Here is a 15,438-nt window from a genome sequence, read left to right as displayed (position 1 = left end):
GTTCAGGAGTTAGCCTTGGGAGCACAGCTATTGTGTTAGGTACCAAGGGGATGGTGCGTTATTCTGCCCTATATCCTACAGTCTGTGCAAACATCTTACGTTGGTATCCCAGTGGAAATGCTGTCCTATTTATCCTGCTTATCACTATGTGCTTAAAGCATTATCCTAAACCAAGTTGGTACTCCCTGTAATCCAATTGGCTCTGATCTTCTGTAGCCTTGAAAGGAAGGAGTGTATATTGACACTTCAGATTATTCTGTGTTCCTGTACTAAAAGTCAAAGGAAGGGATCTTTCACTTTTTATTGAGTGATGAGATTAGCATCTTGTCCCTGGTTCCAAAGTCATGGTTCAGCAGAAGAAATTCTCTCTGCTTCTCCTACCCTGGGTTACCCTTCTGTTACAGTTTTATGAGAAGGATAACTCAAAATCTTGAGCAGTAATGAATTTTCAAGGCTGTGAATCCAAATGTGGTCAATAAAAAAAGTAACTGAAAAGATTGAGCACTACTTCAAGAAACTTGTGTCTCAGATTGGATGAGGTAAAATTGCTGATGAATGGGACAAACTATTAATTCTAGGTCAATAACAGCGACACAATGATTGTATCAGGCACACAAGTGTTGTTCAGCTATAAAGTGTTTGTTACCCACCTGGAAATCTACTGACCTCCACCTTGTTCGAGTCTGAAAAGGAATTTGGAAGAATAACACTTCAGTATAGGAAAGATTGCTAAAATAGAAAAATTGTGTATTTTATAGAATGACAAGTAAAATAAAGAAAGAAAAAAAACCCCAGGCTGGTTTCACAGGAAACCATGGAAGTCTTAGACTCCTAGATGAGAAATGCAGATGAACCTGAAGCATACTAAACACCTCCAAGGAAGAAATTTCACCTTGATAGCAACATTAGCAAAACTACCCTAAATGGTTCTGTGAGTAACAAGGTGCAGACAGAGAGGTGATGGAGCCAAAGGAGACTTTTTAAGTGATGAGTGAGGATATTCAGAAATGAAAGGCTCTGAAACATGGGTTTGTCAGAGTAATTTTCTGTGAGTTTTAGGGCACCCTCTCCATTCTTCCATGAATGCCTGTACCACTGAGAGGGCTACATTCTCATCACAAGCCACAATGAAAGGGCAGAGGATAAAACTGAGGAGGTGACAAGTCACTACCCTTACTCTGAAAGGGAATTATTTCCCAAAGAGACAGTTTTAGCACACACAAAGATGCAGTCAGATTTTTTTTCCTATTAAACAGTGTTTCCTTCTTCAATGGTGACATATTTCTACCATTCAAAGACTAAAGAGATACCTAACTGTGAAAAACAAATCATGGCTGCTGTCAGAGGCTTCTCCCTCAGCTGCCTTCATATCAAGTACATGCAGCACTCCAATGCATGACTTGGCACAAACCTTTGATGTGCACTGAGCTGCAGTGGAGCAGAAAGGCTTTGTCCTAGAGAGGGGACCCAGGGCTGTGCTTCACATCCACCCTCTGGGCTGTGCCACTGAGAAACGACAGCCTCAGAACATACAGTGTACACCTACAGCTTCTATTTACACTATTTAAACAGATATTCTAGCTTTTAATGTCAGATTAGCATTTAAATGTTCCTGCTAGAACTGCTAGTAAAGTGTGAAAAAGAAACCCAAAACAGAAGAAACATTCAGTAAACTGGAATGTTTAAAATAGTGAAGACTTGAAGACATCGTACTTTGTCCATGTTCTCAGTAACATTTGTTGCAACAAAATGCATCATTTTCACCATGTCACTTGAAGATCATCTCCTTTGGCTTAACGTGCTTCCTCACACATAGATAAAAGTGGGATTTTCTTTGCCTTCCCTGGGTTTTTCTCTCCCACCCCTATTACCCTCTCAGGTTTAGGCACAGAAGAGGGCATTTTCAAGACTGTCTTGTCTGATGCAAGTATTTTTTCTTCATCCCTTCTTTTCCCCTACCCTTTGTCACTCACAACTTTTCAAGCAAGTAATACAAAAATTACAGCCAAGAATACACTTCCATGACCTGAGATTATCCAGGGTCTTGGGGTGAGTGTGCACCAGCATACAAATTGAACCTGCACACTATGTGGATGAGCCATTTAGAAAACCAGGCTAAGTATCCAGCATATCCTTTTATTTTATTTATAACTTAGAAGCCTTCAGCTCAGCTGGGTGAATTATGTAAATGGTACAACAAGCTGATTTTGCTTCTGCTGGTTAATTTTCCTCAATGTTTCAGGTCAGTAAACAATTTGAGGTTTGCTTTTTTAACTTTTACAGCATCAATATTTTTAATGCAGTTATTGTTTCCTGAGGTCTGACAGATACTTCATAGGGTCTTAACATAATGCATCTGCACTGTTCTTTCTCTCAGCTAAATTGCTGTGTTACAGAAAGATGCTAATAAAAGAATGTCTTAATTCTCCTTGTCCAGTCATAAAATCAGTGTTAATTAAAATATTCAGTACTTATCGAGGTTTTCCCTGCATTATTTAAAAACATTTTGCTAGGCTTAACTTACATTAAAAAAAAAAAAAAAAAGAAAAAAAAAAGAAAAAAAAAGTAGCCAAGTTAAGCACCAAGTTAAGTTTCGTGTGTTATGCCTAGAATATTTTTGAGACAATGTCTTTGAGATTAAGTTTTTCTTGCAGCCTGGCTCCATCACCCCAGGACATGCCCAGCAGGTGAGGCAGGTTTTCTCACTGCCTCCTATCCAGGACAGCAGAGATGATGTTCTTGCCTGTGACGTACCATGTAGGGAGTTGTGTAACATGAAATAATGCAACAAGATATAGCAACAACAGCAATTATTCCAAGGAGGACCCTTTCCTTCACAATGACTGTAGGGGGATAGAATATAAGAAAATAAAGATAGTGTAGAAAGTAATCTTACCCCTAAGGAGTTGCAGCTGGACCAATTATCAAAGATGAGGAACAGGCCTGACTTTACCAGGCCACAGCTGTAAGCAATGAGAAGAAGAGTGCTATAAAAGAGTGGGGTGGCTGGTTGGGAAGGGAACTGCGTTTTGCTGGTCACTCTGTGAAGAGGAAAGACAGTACTCTGAGAGGTGCCCATGAGAAAACACCAAGAAGGTATGAAATGTTTACTATTGGAGACCACAGCATGGAACCCCTGCAATAAGTTGACAACAGATCGTGTTTTGTGTGTGTGGTGAGTGACTGTGTACTTACAAACTGTATTTACTCAAAGGTGAGAGGAAGTACAGTACATACTGAGGAACATGGTAATTTTTCCCCCTTGTTTTGTAAGACACTACAATTCCTTAACTTGATTTTGCAATTAGGAAAATGGAAATTGAGGATTGCTGTCTCTGTCAGCTGGAATATTTCAAAATTTTGATGAAAGCCCACTTAATGTATTTTCCTGAGTTTAGGGTTGCCTGTTCATTTCTCCTCAGAGAGTCCCTACTGCTGTTCAGCAGTGTCACAGCTAAATGGCAGCAGGCTGTGCCCTGGCCTGTAAACACTGAGCAGGGCAACCTGTTTGCAACTGTGAATGTGCCTCCACACTCCACAGTGGGGTAAAAGAGTCCCAGTTAACATGGGATGAGCACATTTATTTTTATGGTGTAATGAAGCTCTACTGATGTCTTTAAGGTGTGCCTGCTTCACACTACGCCTGCCCCAAAAAGCCTTTTTCAAAATATGAGGGCAGAGTTTTCATTTACAGGGAGATATATATAAAGACATTTCCATGTGAACATGAACCTATGGCCAAGTTAAATATCAAATAGATACATTTTGAGCTTGCTGAGCACTCCAGGAAGAAGACAAATGGTGATGATGTTCTTGAGGTTACAGGATTGAATTGTGGGCACACAAGCATTGACACAGATATTCCCAATGCTGTTTCATGGTCAGCTTTGTGACAGTGTGTAGGACAACCTGAGAGTGGGAAAATACTGCATGGAGTATTTAGGATATTTACCTTTTCTTTAACTTCTCACCTCAGGCTGCAAGACAAACACGCCCTGGTGCACAAACTGCTTCCATTCCTCAGGCATACCCTGCATGTCTGTGTGGATGATTACCTACAGAAAAGCTGTATGTCTTGCGGTTTTCTATCTTATTGTGGCTTATCTGGGTAAACCTAACACAAAAGCTGCCTTAGAGCTAGATGCTCAGCAACAGAGGGATTGTGGTCTCAGTGTGACCCAGTAGACAGACAGCAATTGGAAGCAGCCAGGGCGAACAGCTGTGAGCTGAAGGCCCCAATGAATCTTTGTCTCCTCACAAATTTATTTTTGCCTCGTGGTCAAAAAAATTATGAGAATTAAATAAGAACAACGGATGCTGAGTGCCAGCTAACACCAAATGGAAGTGTTCTTTTAACAGGTGGCACTCAAAAAAGCTCTGTCCAGAAAGGAAATGACCCAGTGCTCTGAATGGCCTGAAATACTCTGTTCAAATGGTGATTTCCTGGTGCTGATTGATAAATGTGTTCTTTTTTGCCAAAAAGGTGTCTGGGACAAAAGCAGATCTGGGACCTGGCCTGTGGCAGCCTTATTGCCAAATGCTCTTTGTAATTTCCAACTTCAAAAGCTGTGTTTTGTACAAGATTCCTAAAGCTCAGCTGAGAGCTGTCCTGACAGTGTTGTGATACTGAATCCAGACTGGCAGAGCAGCAAGGACACATTAATGATTAAAATTGCATATCCCAATTTGAACCTGAGGAAGTAATTTTTGAACTTCATTGGAAGTCTTTTCCTCCTACCTACCCAAACCGTTTTGGGATAGCCTATTCCCTAACACCCCACTCAGTCTGTATTGCTGCTGAACCCACTTTGAGACTTCTGGGGCTGCAGCAGGGACGGCGAGAGCTGCTCTGTTCTAATGAATGTGAAGATTATGGAATGATAGAAGAAATAGCAGTGTAGGGTTCCCTGATTTCTTATTGAAGGATCTATTGCTGCCAATTATACAATCTCTTACAGAACACAAATGCTTTACTTTTAAGAATTTGTCTGAGAAATAAAACTAGATGTTCTGTGGTAACAGTGGTAAGTTTCTACCCATAATGTGTAAGTTTTCCTGTATTTTTCTCTTAATAAATATCCTCTAAATCAGATTAATGCTGATTTATTTTATTTCATTGAACCATTCACTTGACAGTTCATTAAACAGAATATTTTAAGAACTTTAGGGAATTTTAGAAATTCTCTAGTTTCAAAATAAGTGAATTTTTAAGAATCACTTATCAGAATTGACACTTTCAGATTGTGATTTAGAAGACTTTTGATCAGCACTTTCTTATCAAAGGTCAACCTTCTAGAGGTTTTCAAGGAACAACATCTGTCTAAATGCCAAAGACAATTAAAGCCACTAGGCTTCAAGAATCTTCATTAGTTGTTACCTACTCATCAGTGAACTGCTGTAGGAATGGAGGCCATGATTGTGTTAATCTGCTATCAAATGGTGTAATTTATTTTTCTCATAGTTGTCTGTGTAAAAAAGCTATGTCATAAAAACAAATATTCAGTTTGGGCAGCATTTTAGAGCTTTGTTTAATCTCTTTCATGGCCTAGTGATGCATCTTAAAATGAATTGCAATGAACAGAATACCAAAGGAAATGCTAAACTAGAGTCTTTTAATAACTAAATTTTTAAAACTATTGAATTAAACATGGCAACATTTTTTCATAGCTGAATTAATGTTCATTCATGCAGAAAATTTTGAATGTAACATTATTTAAGCAATTTAAAAGTGAATTAGAGATTCATCCATTGTATCAGGTATCTGACTTCAGGCTAACATTTTAATCTCAATCATTGTTACAGTGTTTGCCATTCAAAAACTCTGAGAGATAACAATGAAGGTAAATTCATGCAGAACAGAGACTCAGGTCCTTGTGGATAAGTATGGTTGGCTCTCAGGGAACTGCAAAATATGCTAATAAATTATTGTTTACCTTAGCACATTAGGCAAGTTACTTGTTTGGGTAATTGTTTTTAGGTTTTGCATTTTGGATTTATTTTTTGTTTTATGTTGTTTTCATAGCTGCTCCACTGACCATAGAGGGACTTCATTTTTTTTCTGTGTTGCAAACAAACCCACAGATTTTATTAGAACATTTTGTAAATATTCTTACAACAGCAGATTGACAAACTTCTCCAGGGAGATTTGGTTTAAAGAACAAATAGCTGTCACTCTTCAGCATTTTTCAATTTGCTAAGTTACTGTCCTTTTCTGATCTTTTCATCAGCAGACCTGGTTAAAAAGTGTAATTTCTTCATCTAAGCTACTCTTGAATAAGCTAACTAGGAACAGTGAACTCATAATCAGATTTATTAGATAATGTTCAGACATACTAAACCACACTGAGAAATACTCTTAATAGGGTTCTGACTTGGTCAAAACCACCTTGCTGCTTGGAACAGGCAAACAAAAATTGTCCAGGACATGATCAGAGTCTTCACACTACATCAAATATGTGAGGAGTCTGTGATTAGGATATATGTATGAAATGGAGTGACACAATATGCAGTGTATAACCCTGCATTTGGACGAAATCCCCACATCCGTGGTGTGTGCTCCAACAGGTTGGAAGCAGAGGGCAAGAAACTGCTTCTGCCACAGGTGTTGGAAAAGAAATGAGATTTAGCAAAATGTTTAATTATAGTGAGTTGTGTGTGAACTGGTTTGTTAAAAGCAGTTTTGTAGCCATTGAAAGTGTGTGTTGGGTTTTGTGTGTAACCTAGCAGGTAGTCTTAGGGATTTAATAAATATTTAAACTAGTGTAGGAAATTAGGAATGCTAACCTGTCTGGAGGCAGCATACAATGCTCTTAGAATAAGATAAGCAGAAGATTTATTATGTTGTTTGTGAACTAAGGAATGTATCACAAGGGGTCTGTGGCTAGGCAAGGGGAACTGTTTCTTGGAGACCTTGTTATGAATCGCATGTATAAAAAGGGAAGCACCCATATGTGAAATTGGGGGCTCGGGCTTGGGATGCTAGTCCACCGGCTCCCCGGGCCCTTAATAAAGCACCCACAAAACTTGAAACTTATCTGAGTTTTGTGTCATTTATCAACTGGGCAACACAGGGAGCACTTTGCTTACTTCCTACCACTGAGGCCAGCTGCTGTTTGCAACACACAGGTTAACTGGACATTGGAAACATTCATTCTATAGCTGTGGATATTTTAAAGTCAAGCAGTGTGGTTTTGTTGGGTTTTTTGTATCTTGGCAATGTAGCATATTTCATAGCAGGTGTTCACTTCTCCCAGGTTTGCACTTATTTTAATATCTGTTCTAAATAAAACAGTGGTTTTTTTGATGAGGCAAGAAAATAGTGTTGGTGTAAACCATACACTTAAATATCACACATTTTTATAATCATATTTTCCTTTCCCTTGCCTAATTTGGAAGTGAAATATTCCTTCCCTTATGGAAACACTGGTAAGCCTGTTTCTCTATGGTTTTTCTGTAATTCTCAACAAAAACTGGCTCTCCTAAGAACTAAATATAATGACTGGAGTTCTGCTTACTCTAATTAGATGACCATGTTAGGAAGCTAATTAGGCATCCCCTTTAGTCTAACTACAGGCAAATTTCATTGTGTAATTGCATACTAATGCACAGCTAGGTATTTTCACCATGTTTTGTCAGATTCTGAACTTGCACATCCTGTTTATAAAATGTCCAGGTGTACTGATCAGGACCTTTTTGTTTCCTCATGAGGGAGAAAGAGCAAGGATTGTGTATTAATCCACAAGGTGGGAAACAAAGTGGATAGATAGCAGTGAAATCGGGAGATATTGCTTAGCAGGAAAACCAGTCTACAGCACTGTGAACTTCTTCAATTGATCTAATTAAGTCAGGCTGTTTTAAGATGTGCAGTAATAGTAAAAAAAAACCATGAAACCCAACATTTAATTGTGAAAGGGTTATAAATATGCAAAAAACCTTTATTTTTTTTATTAATGAAAGGATTATTAGAAACTAGTTGATTGTCAGTGGGTGGGGAATTACACAGGTCGGAAGCTACAGGGATAATTGATTGGGATCAGTAGTTACATGGTCTGACTAAACACTTGCAGATTCATGGTGTTACTGTTTCTTGTATCCAAGTGATTTTATTCTAATTTCTGTGAAAAAAAAGGGAACAAAACCAAATAACAAAGAAACAAATCCTCAAAACCCCCCCACCAAGGCATAAGGTTTAATTTTTTTAATGTTTGGCTCCAGATATAGAACACCTGTAATTACTGATTGCTCATAGTACGTAGAACTGGCAAGTAGAAAGGTCATTGAAGTTTTCCTACTCTCTCTTGAGTGTTTCTCTATAATAGTCCTAACTTACAGCAGGGAATGTGAGTGGTTGTTCTTAATGTTTACTGTTCTGACCTTACTCAAAATTAGTTCTGTCTGCTTTTTACATGGCTGGAAGTAGACTTACAAATGAAGATGCTGTGTCCTCTGTTTTCAGCACTGGAGAGGGCAGACAATCTGTTCCAGGAGGTGAGAGGATCAGTGTCACCTTTGTGATGGTGAAACTTTTTCCTTCTCCCACGTTGTATTGGACAGGAACATAGGAAGGGGATTTACAACCACTAAAACCAGAATAAGCTCTGTCACTCATTGAGGTAGACAGTATCAATTTATATCCAGAATACAGGGAAGCTGCTGGGCCAAAGAGGCAGAAACCAGCAGCAGTTACTGGCAGCTTCATTTGTTATTTAATGATGCAGTATAAATAGAAATATTTTAGAGGACCTGATCATGTGATTAGACAATAGCAGCAATAAAACTGATGTGTTTGGAGCATTACTTAAAACATAAAATATATCTAATATAGAAACTGAATGGAATTTTTTCCTTTGTTAGCCTAGATATTCCAGTAAATTAATAACTTGCATGGAGTTGGGAATCAGCACATGGACATATAATGTGAATACACTATGCAAATAGCCAAGTTTGGCCATTCAACTCAAAAGTAATTTGAACAAATAAGTCCAAATTGACTCAGAAAGTAATAAGTTAAGAAAAAAACCTTAGAAGTAAAGAAGATTTAAAATTAACTGGCTTAGGAGGAAAGGAAAGGGAGAGAGAAAGAGAAAGAAACTAGATTTACTGAATGTCTGGAGAAGAGATAGGGCAATGTTGGCTGACACTACCAATTTCATACCATAAATTACATTTTCTTAGATGAGCTAGTGGGGAATGCAAATGGTTTTGTGTCTTGTAGTATCTAAAAACAAGTTGTATATTAGGTACTCAGCACTGGCATTGAATTGAATTCTTTTTGAGGCTCTCCACCTCTACTCTGCTGAACAACATTTATTGCTATCATAGGCCTTTAGAAGTTAAGATGTATTTCAAAACAAAATTATTACTTGCTCTTGGATTTTGGATGGAGATTTTTATTGTTTAAAAAAAAATAGATGAGTATCTGCTATCAGACTTTCCAGGGTTATTGAGAAAGGCTTACTTTCCTATCAATTTGAATCTTAAGCATCTACCATGAATTTAAACTGGTTCTTAAAGAAGATTAAATTCATTTTTATTGCAAATATGGTTCTTTTCCAGCACCTTTGGGAGAAAAAAGGCAGATGAAAAAAAGAGCATGATGTGAGCTCTGAAAAGATGAGGCACACAAAAAATGTGAACTGCTGAATTTACTGTCTGGCTATAATGAGGTATTGCTTAACAATTAAGTTAAATTATGCAGCTGTTTCCTAGTATATTGTGCTAATGCATCTGAGAAATTACAATTTTCTGATTGAAGAACGATATATGGAGGAAACCGTAGCATTCCCCATTCCTGCAACAATTCATTTCATGATTAGAAAAGGAAGCCAGTATTTTTGCAGCTGTCAGGAATAGGCAATAAAGGATGACAATCCAAGGGGGCCTGTTAGTCAGTGACACAATAAAATGATCCCAGACAAAAGCTGCAGAAGGAAATAAGCTACCCTTGGAAGGGTGGCAAGGACTCGCAGGCACAGCTCCTGGGTGTCTGTGGTGAAGAGGCTGCAGAGCACAGACCGGGAGAAACATCTTGGAATGTTTCAAAGAGAAGTGATGCCACACATGATACTTCAAAGACAAGTGCTCAAAAATTTCAGGGAACTCTTAACTCAATGCTTTAAAGCAAAAATTGCACATCAGAGGTGTGCATCAGCTTTTTTTTTTAAGACAAAAAAAAAACCCTAAACCAAACTTTACTAATCAGTAAATATCAATTATCTTTGCAAGTTAAAAAATAAATTTACTTGAATGAGGATTAAGTGAAAATTGAAGATTTGTTAATCCAAATAATATTGAAAACATAAACCCAAGGAAGTACACTGGTGTTCCAAATTTCGCATGTGGAATGGGCTCATGGGAAAAATAGCTACCTAAAGCAGAAAATAAATTAGGTATGTTAATTGGAGCAGGTGGCTTAGATTTTATTACTTCATTTTTGACCAGCTTGAATTCTTGAGACTATTTAAAATTCCAGACTAACAAATTCATAGATAAATATGTATTACTCATTGTTTAAACTTATTTATGCAAAAAAATCACAAACCCAGAAACTCTAGATGAAAACATAGAATAGCTGTTGAGTAAAAATGAAAGCCTTTCAGTTAACATCTATACTTCAGATCATTCTTTTGTTCTGATCATCTGTTTTGCATGATTCTTTTTAGTCAGCATTTTCTTTTAAAAAAGGTTGAATTGGGGGAAAATACAATTTTATTTCACATTTTAGTAGTCTGAATAACATGAAATGAGGTTGCAGCATGCTTCATGACCATGAATATTTAAACATTTTCTATAAATAAAGTTACTTATTTTTGTTTTAATCTTGTGAAAAAGCACTGCCTGGAAATGATAATGAAGAAGCCTAAGAAAATAATATTTGGAATAATTCTTGCTTTTGTTTTTACCAGTTGTTCCACAAAGGCAAAGCAGATTTGGCCTTTCAATTTTCTTGAGTGACCTAATTCTCTAAGCTTCTACTTTACTCACTTTTTACGTTGAGCTACATTATTATACATGAGGGAAAAAAAGTTCATGATCAAGTGAATTTTGAAGGGTTTTTTTCAATCTTTTCCACTATTTATCTAGTTTGTGTTTATGAGGATGAGACTGATGGCACCTTGCTGAGGCAATGCCTGAACAAGATGCCTTTTATCTGATGGGAACTTTATCCAATTGGGAAAAAAATCCTCTGAAATATTCAGTGTCCTTTTGGAGCTGCTGTGAACAGCTGACCCCTCTCCAGAGGTTTCCTGTGGTCCCTTTCTCCCTGCAAGCTAAGGAGCAACAACATGGGAGGTAGAGGATTGTAGATTTACCTTGAGCGCCTGAACTGTGACACAGTGTAAAGCATTCCTCTTGCATGTCTCTGTTTGCTTGGTACATTTTGGAGCTGTCATTGCTTCTATGTACTTTTTCATGAGGCCACCAGCCAGCTTTGTTCTTCTGTTCATGCCACTTGTGCCTGCTGCAGAGATGGAAGAGGCTTGGGCTTTGTAAGAGCATGCACTTGGCAAAGAGTGAAGAGCTGAGGTGGAATATACTAAAATAAAGCCAAGTATTACTGCTCTTGGGTGTAGTACGTGGAATTGGGAAAAAAAATCAGAATGGAAAAATATCAGCTATTACTACAGGAGCAAGCCAGGGAAAAGTTAAATTAGTCTGCAATTCTGAAGTAACTTTTCCTTGTCAAATTTTTTTTCTTTATCTCTTCTATTAAACAGGAAATGTGCAGCTATTTTAGTGAGGTTATCCCAAGTATGGAAACGCCAAGCTGGACAAGGAAATAACCACTGCCCTTGCTGCCACAGCTCTTATGCTTCCAGTGACAGTATTTACTTTGTGTTGCCAGTTTGTTTCAGAGCAGTGTTTGCACCCTTGGCTGTAAACTCTCACAACTTTTGCTGCTTGTCTGCTATAGAAATGTCTTTTTTCTGTGAGGGTGTCACCTCTGTGAAGCCAGGTCTTCCAAACAATGGAGTTGAATAAAATGAATTATTTTATGAGATGCACTTGCCTGTAAGAACCATATAGATGTCACACATGGTGACTCTTGTATAAATGTACCTTTTTATTTACACACCTGAACAGATAGAAATGGCTATAGCATGTTCATGACCAGGTTCCAAATGTAATGCAGTATGAGTGTTGATATTATAAAAAGCATAAATAAAGGAAATTTATGTACTAAGTTCAAGTCTGAGTCTTATAAATAGTGCAATATTTTGCTAATTGCCTATGTTGTGGCCATATAATAACCACATAAAATTTATGCTTCTCTAAATGTGAGGTTACCACAAAAGCTGTCACAGACTCTTAACTAGTGTCATAAATATTCCATTGTAATATATACAATAAGAGATCTTTCACTGCCTCTCCCCTGAAGGTATATTATTCAATTTTCAGAGTTATAGCACAGTGATAAATTAGAGCTTAATGTTGTTGTGCCACTTAGCCAGCCAAGAATTTTTATAAACAACTGTCCAAATGTTAAAAATGCAGAAAGCAGTCACACTGGTGTGATACTGACTCTTTCCTTTCTTGCATTACCTTGGTTGTTTCTCTGTTTTCCAACAGACCAACAAAAGTTTTTATACTTATTACAATTTTTGAGTAGATCATCTGAGTTCCTCAAGCAGTGCTTGTGAAAATTACCTGTACCTTAGGCTCAGTTTTACAGTGAGCACAATATTCTAGGGAAACTCACAATACAAACCTGCTCTTTGACACAGTGTGGTGTACAAGTGATGTTGTGCCATAAACCAGGAGACATGGCCCTGGAAACAGCTTTCATTTTAAATGAAGTAGGCAAAGCACCAACCTGAGAAACACTGATGTCAATAACCAGGATGAAAGTCAGTATTAAAAAGCAAACTCTAGCAGAAAGGGATGTGTAGACACTTCAGACTTTTAATATTTACCTATATGCATAAAAGGAGACCAAATTCAGCCTTTTTTTTTTTCTTTTTTTGAGGGACTAATTAATTTTATTAGAGAGTAAGTAAATTCAGCTGTGAATCCTAGAGAATCTAATGACTTCCAGAGATTCAGAATGAATTCAGCAATAAAAGCTAATTAGAAGGGAAATGGATGCCTAAAGTATCCCTGGTGTGCATAAAGAAAGAGTATAAAGACCATTAATTGAAATTAAAATTTAACAGTAGCCTAATGCTGCATGACATAAAATTCCATCTGTTGTGCAGAGCCACTAAACAAAGATACATGGGGAATAGTGCTGGAGTCTCAGCTCTGCAGCCAGTCAATGAATGTATTTTAATGTCAGATCACTCCACACAGTGAGAAGTCTGATGTTCAGAGGAGTCAGTTTAGGGCATGATAATTTCTGTAGCTGCTGAATTAGAGAGAAAAAACTGAAAGTGATGCTGCATTAGTGAGACGTTCTATTTTTTAATGAAGTAAGTGGGGGTTCTTCCTGCTTTTTTTATCCTTACAAGTGCAGAGCATGTATCCATGCATTTTAGTACACATAGGCTGTAAAATCTTTGTCCAAGCCATTTCTTAGAAGTAGGAATAGAGTCACTGTCCTTTCTCACCTGAAATGTAATGGAAGTTTCTGCAGAGCACATGTAGGGGAGTAACTGAGAAATTTGAACAGGTTCTCCAGGAATTTCCAACTTCTTGTGCTGACCACAAACTGTCTGGGAATGTCTTTTTTTTGTTTGTTTTTTAAAGACTGATCAACAGTGGTTGCTGTAATGACTTTCAGTGCACACATCTCTGGCAGGAATTCCCCTGAAACAGTTTTCAAAACGTGTCCTGATCTATTGCTGAAAGATGGTTACATTGTATTTGCATTTCCATATTACATGAACACAGCTGTAATCATTCCAACAACTCCATGACTAGATACATGCAGCAACCAAAAGGAGTGTTGTTTCTTAAATGACATACAAATTAGTTTATTTCCAGATGATTTATAATTACTGAGAAATTTCCAGCACAATGAATTTACTTTCAGGCTTATGTGTTGGACTGGAAAAGCAGCCTTTCTGCAAGTGAGTCTAACAAAGTGATTGTATGATTCTTAGCACAACATGACTGTGGACTGTGATTGTTATGTGGATATTGTGCATGCTGAATAGGCCATAATGTCAAATTAGATGCTATCTGAGATTCATAGGGTATATTTTCTGAATGGCCACATGTGCATTTGTAATTCAGCACTTCCATTCTGGGACATCTCTCAGTGCAGAGCTAACAGCTACCACAGAACACACACAGTGAAAGAAAACAAGAAGTTGCATGGAAAGTCACCATCATTTGTAGATTGAAAGGAAAAAAGGCCCTTTATACAAAATAAGTTATCTAAGCAGAGATCAAAACAAAGGTTGTCTGCAACAGAAAATTCTGTGAGTTAGCATGAAGGGGAAGAACTACAACCAAAGATAAAAACAAATTCATATTCAGCAGTTTTAGGGATATTTAGCTGAAGGTAATTAAACACTGGATGAAGCAGCAGCAAAGTAAAAGGGGATGATCTCTTTTTTGGTCTGAGACCAAGGTCCACTGCTGTTTTGGACAGTTCTTTTAATCATTTAGAATTCATAAAATATAAGTGTAAACAGGTTGCTAATGAGGATACTTCTAACTCGGATATGCAAATTTACCCAAAAGAAGAACAAGAAGGTTTTCAGAGTAGAAAAATTACAGATTTAACTATGCACATTTCTTGAGAGCCAGCAGTTAATGCAACAGTAATGACAAACAATGATATTAAAATGCAAAGAAACAACAGGTGTATCAAGCCTTGGCCAGGTTGGCAGCCACTCACCATGCCAGGCAAAACCAGGTAATTCAGCTGCAGGATATTCTGTGAGTTACAGAGGTCACGTGGCAGATGGGGCAGCCAAGGCAGGGGGTGGGATAGAATTGCCTGCCCTGCATCTCCCTGCTCCCTCCCTCTCAGACCACTCTGTGCACTTGGCTCTAGCTCGCCCATCTGTCTGTTCCTTTCCTCTCCTTGCTCCTGCCCTGGATGTTTGGGAGCTGCTCAGTACTACAATGGCTTTACAGTTAATTTGTTCATTAGAAATGGTGCATCTCTTAGGTCACTCTACACACATCTTTCACTAAGCACCCCTGTAAGAACAATTCTCTGAATGAGCAGCTATTTCCAATATTTCCTAAAGTTCTTGTCATTGCAGCCCTTAGACTTGGCATTTGCTGGAATATTTATCTAATTTTTGCTCTTTTGATATCAATGTTTGGTTCAAAGCAACTGTCACAGTGTTTGTCCTATTTCCAGAACATCCATTTGGGATGAAAGAGATAAGTGGCTGGGTATTTATTTGCAGCAGCAAAATTAGGTTCCACGCAAGCTTTCCTGACTTTTCAAATTGTGTTTAGGCAATTCAGTGCATCTATATGAAACCTGTCAGACTGTGCTAAACCAACTCTCTTTAATTCTTCTCCCAGTAGTAATCT

At 37.8% G+C, this 15,438-nt stretch overlaps 1 long non-coding RNA gene across 1 annotated transcript; it reads left to right on the top strand.

Moving 5' to 3' along the window:
* The first annotated feature begins 3,020 nt into the window (after positions 1 to 3,020).
* On the top strand, positions 3,021 to 12,184 carry LOC132075684 (uncharacterized). Its single transcript, XR_009418805.1, has 2 exons — positions 3,021 to 3,096; positions 11,718 to 12,184. It is a non-coding gene; the product is annotated as an uncharacterized LOC132075684 (long non-coding RNA).
* The last annotated feature ends 3,254 nt before the right edge of the window (positions 12,185 to 15,438 follow it).

Source organism: Ammospiza nelsoni, chromosome 7, assembly GCF_027579445.1.
Source record: "Ammospiza nelsoni isolate bAmmNel1 chromosome 7, bAmmNel1.pri, whole genome shotgun sequence".
Taxonomy (NCBI): domain Eukaryota; kingdom Metazoa; phylum Chordata; class Aves; order Passeriformes; family Passerellidae; genus Ammospiza; species Ammospiza nelsoni.
The sequence above is the reverse complement of the archived record's forward strand: the minus strand, read 5'-3'. Positions and strand labels throughout refer to the sequence as shown.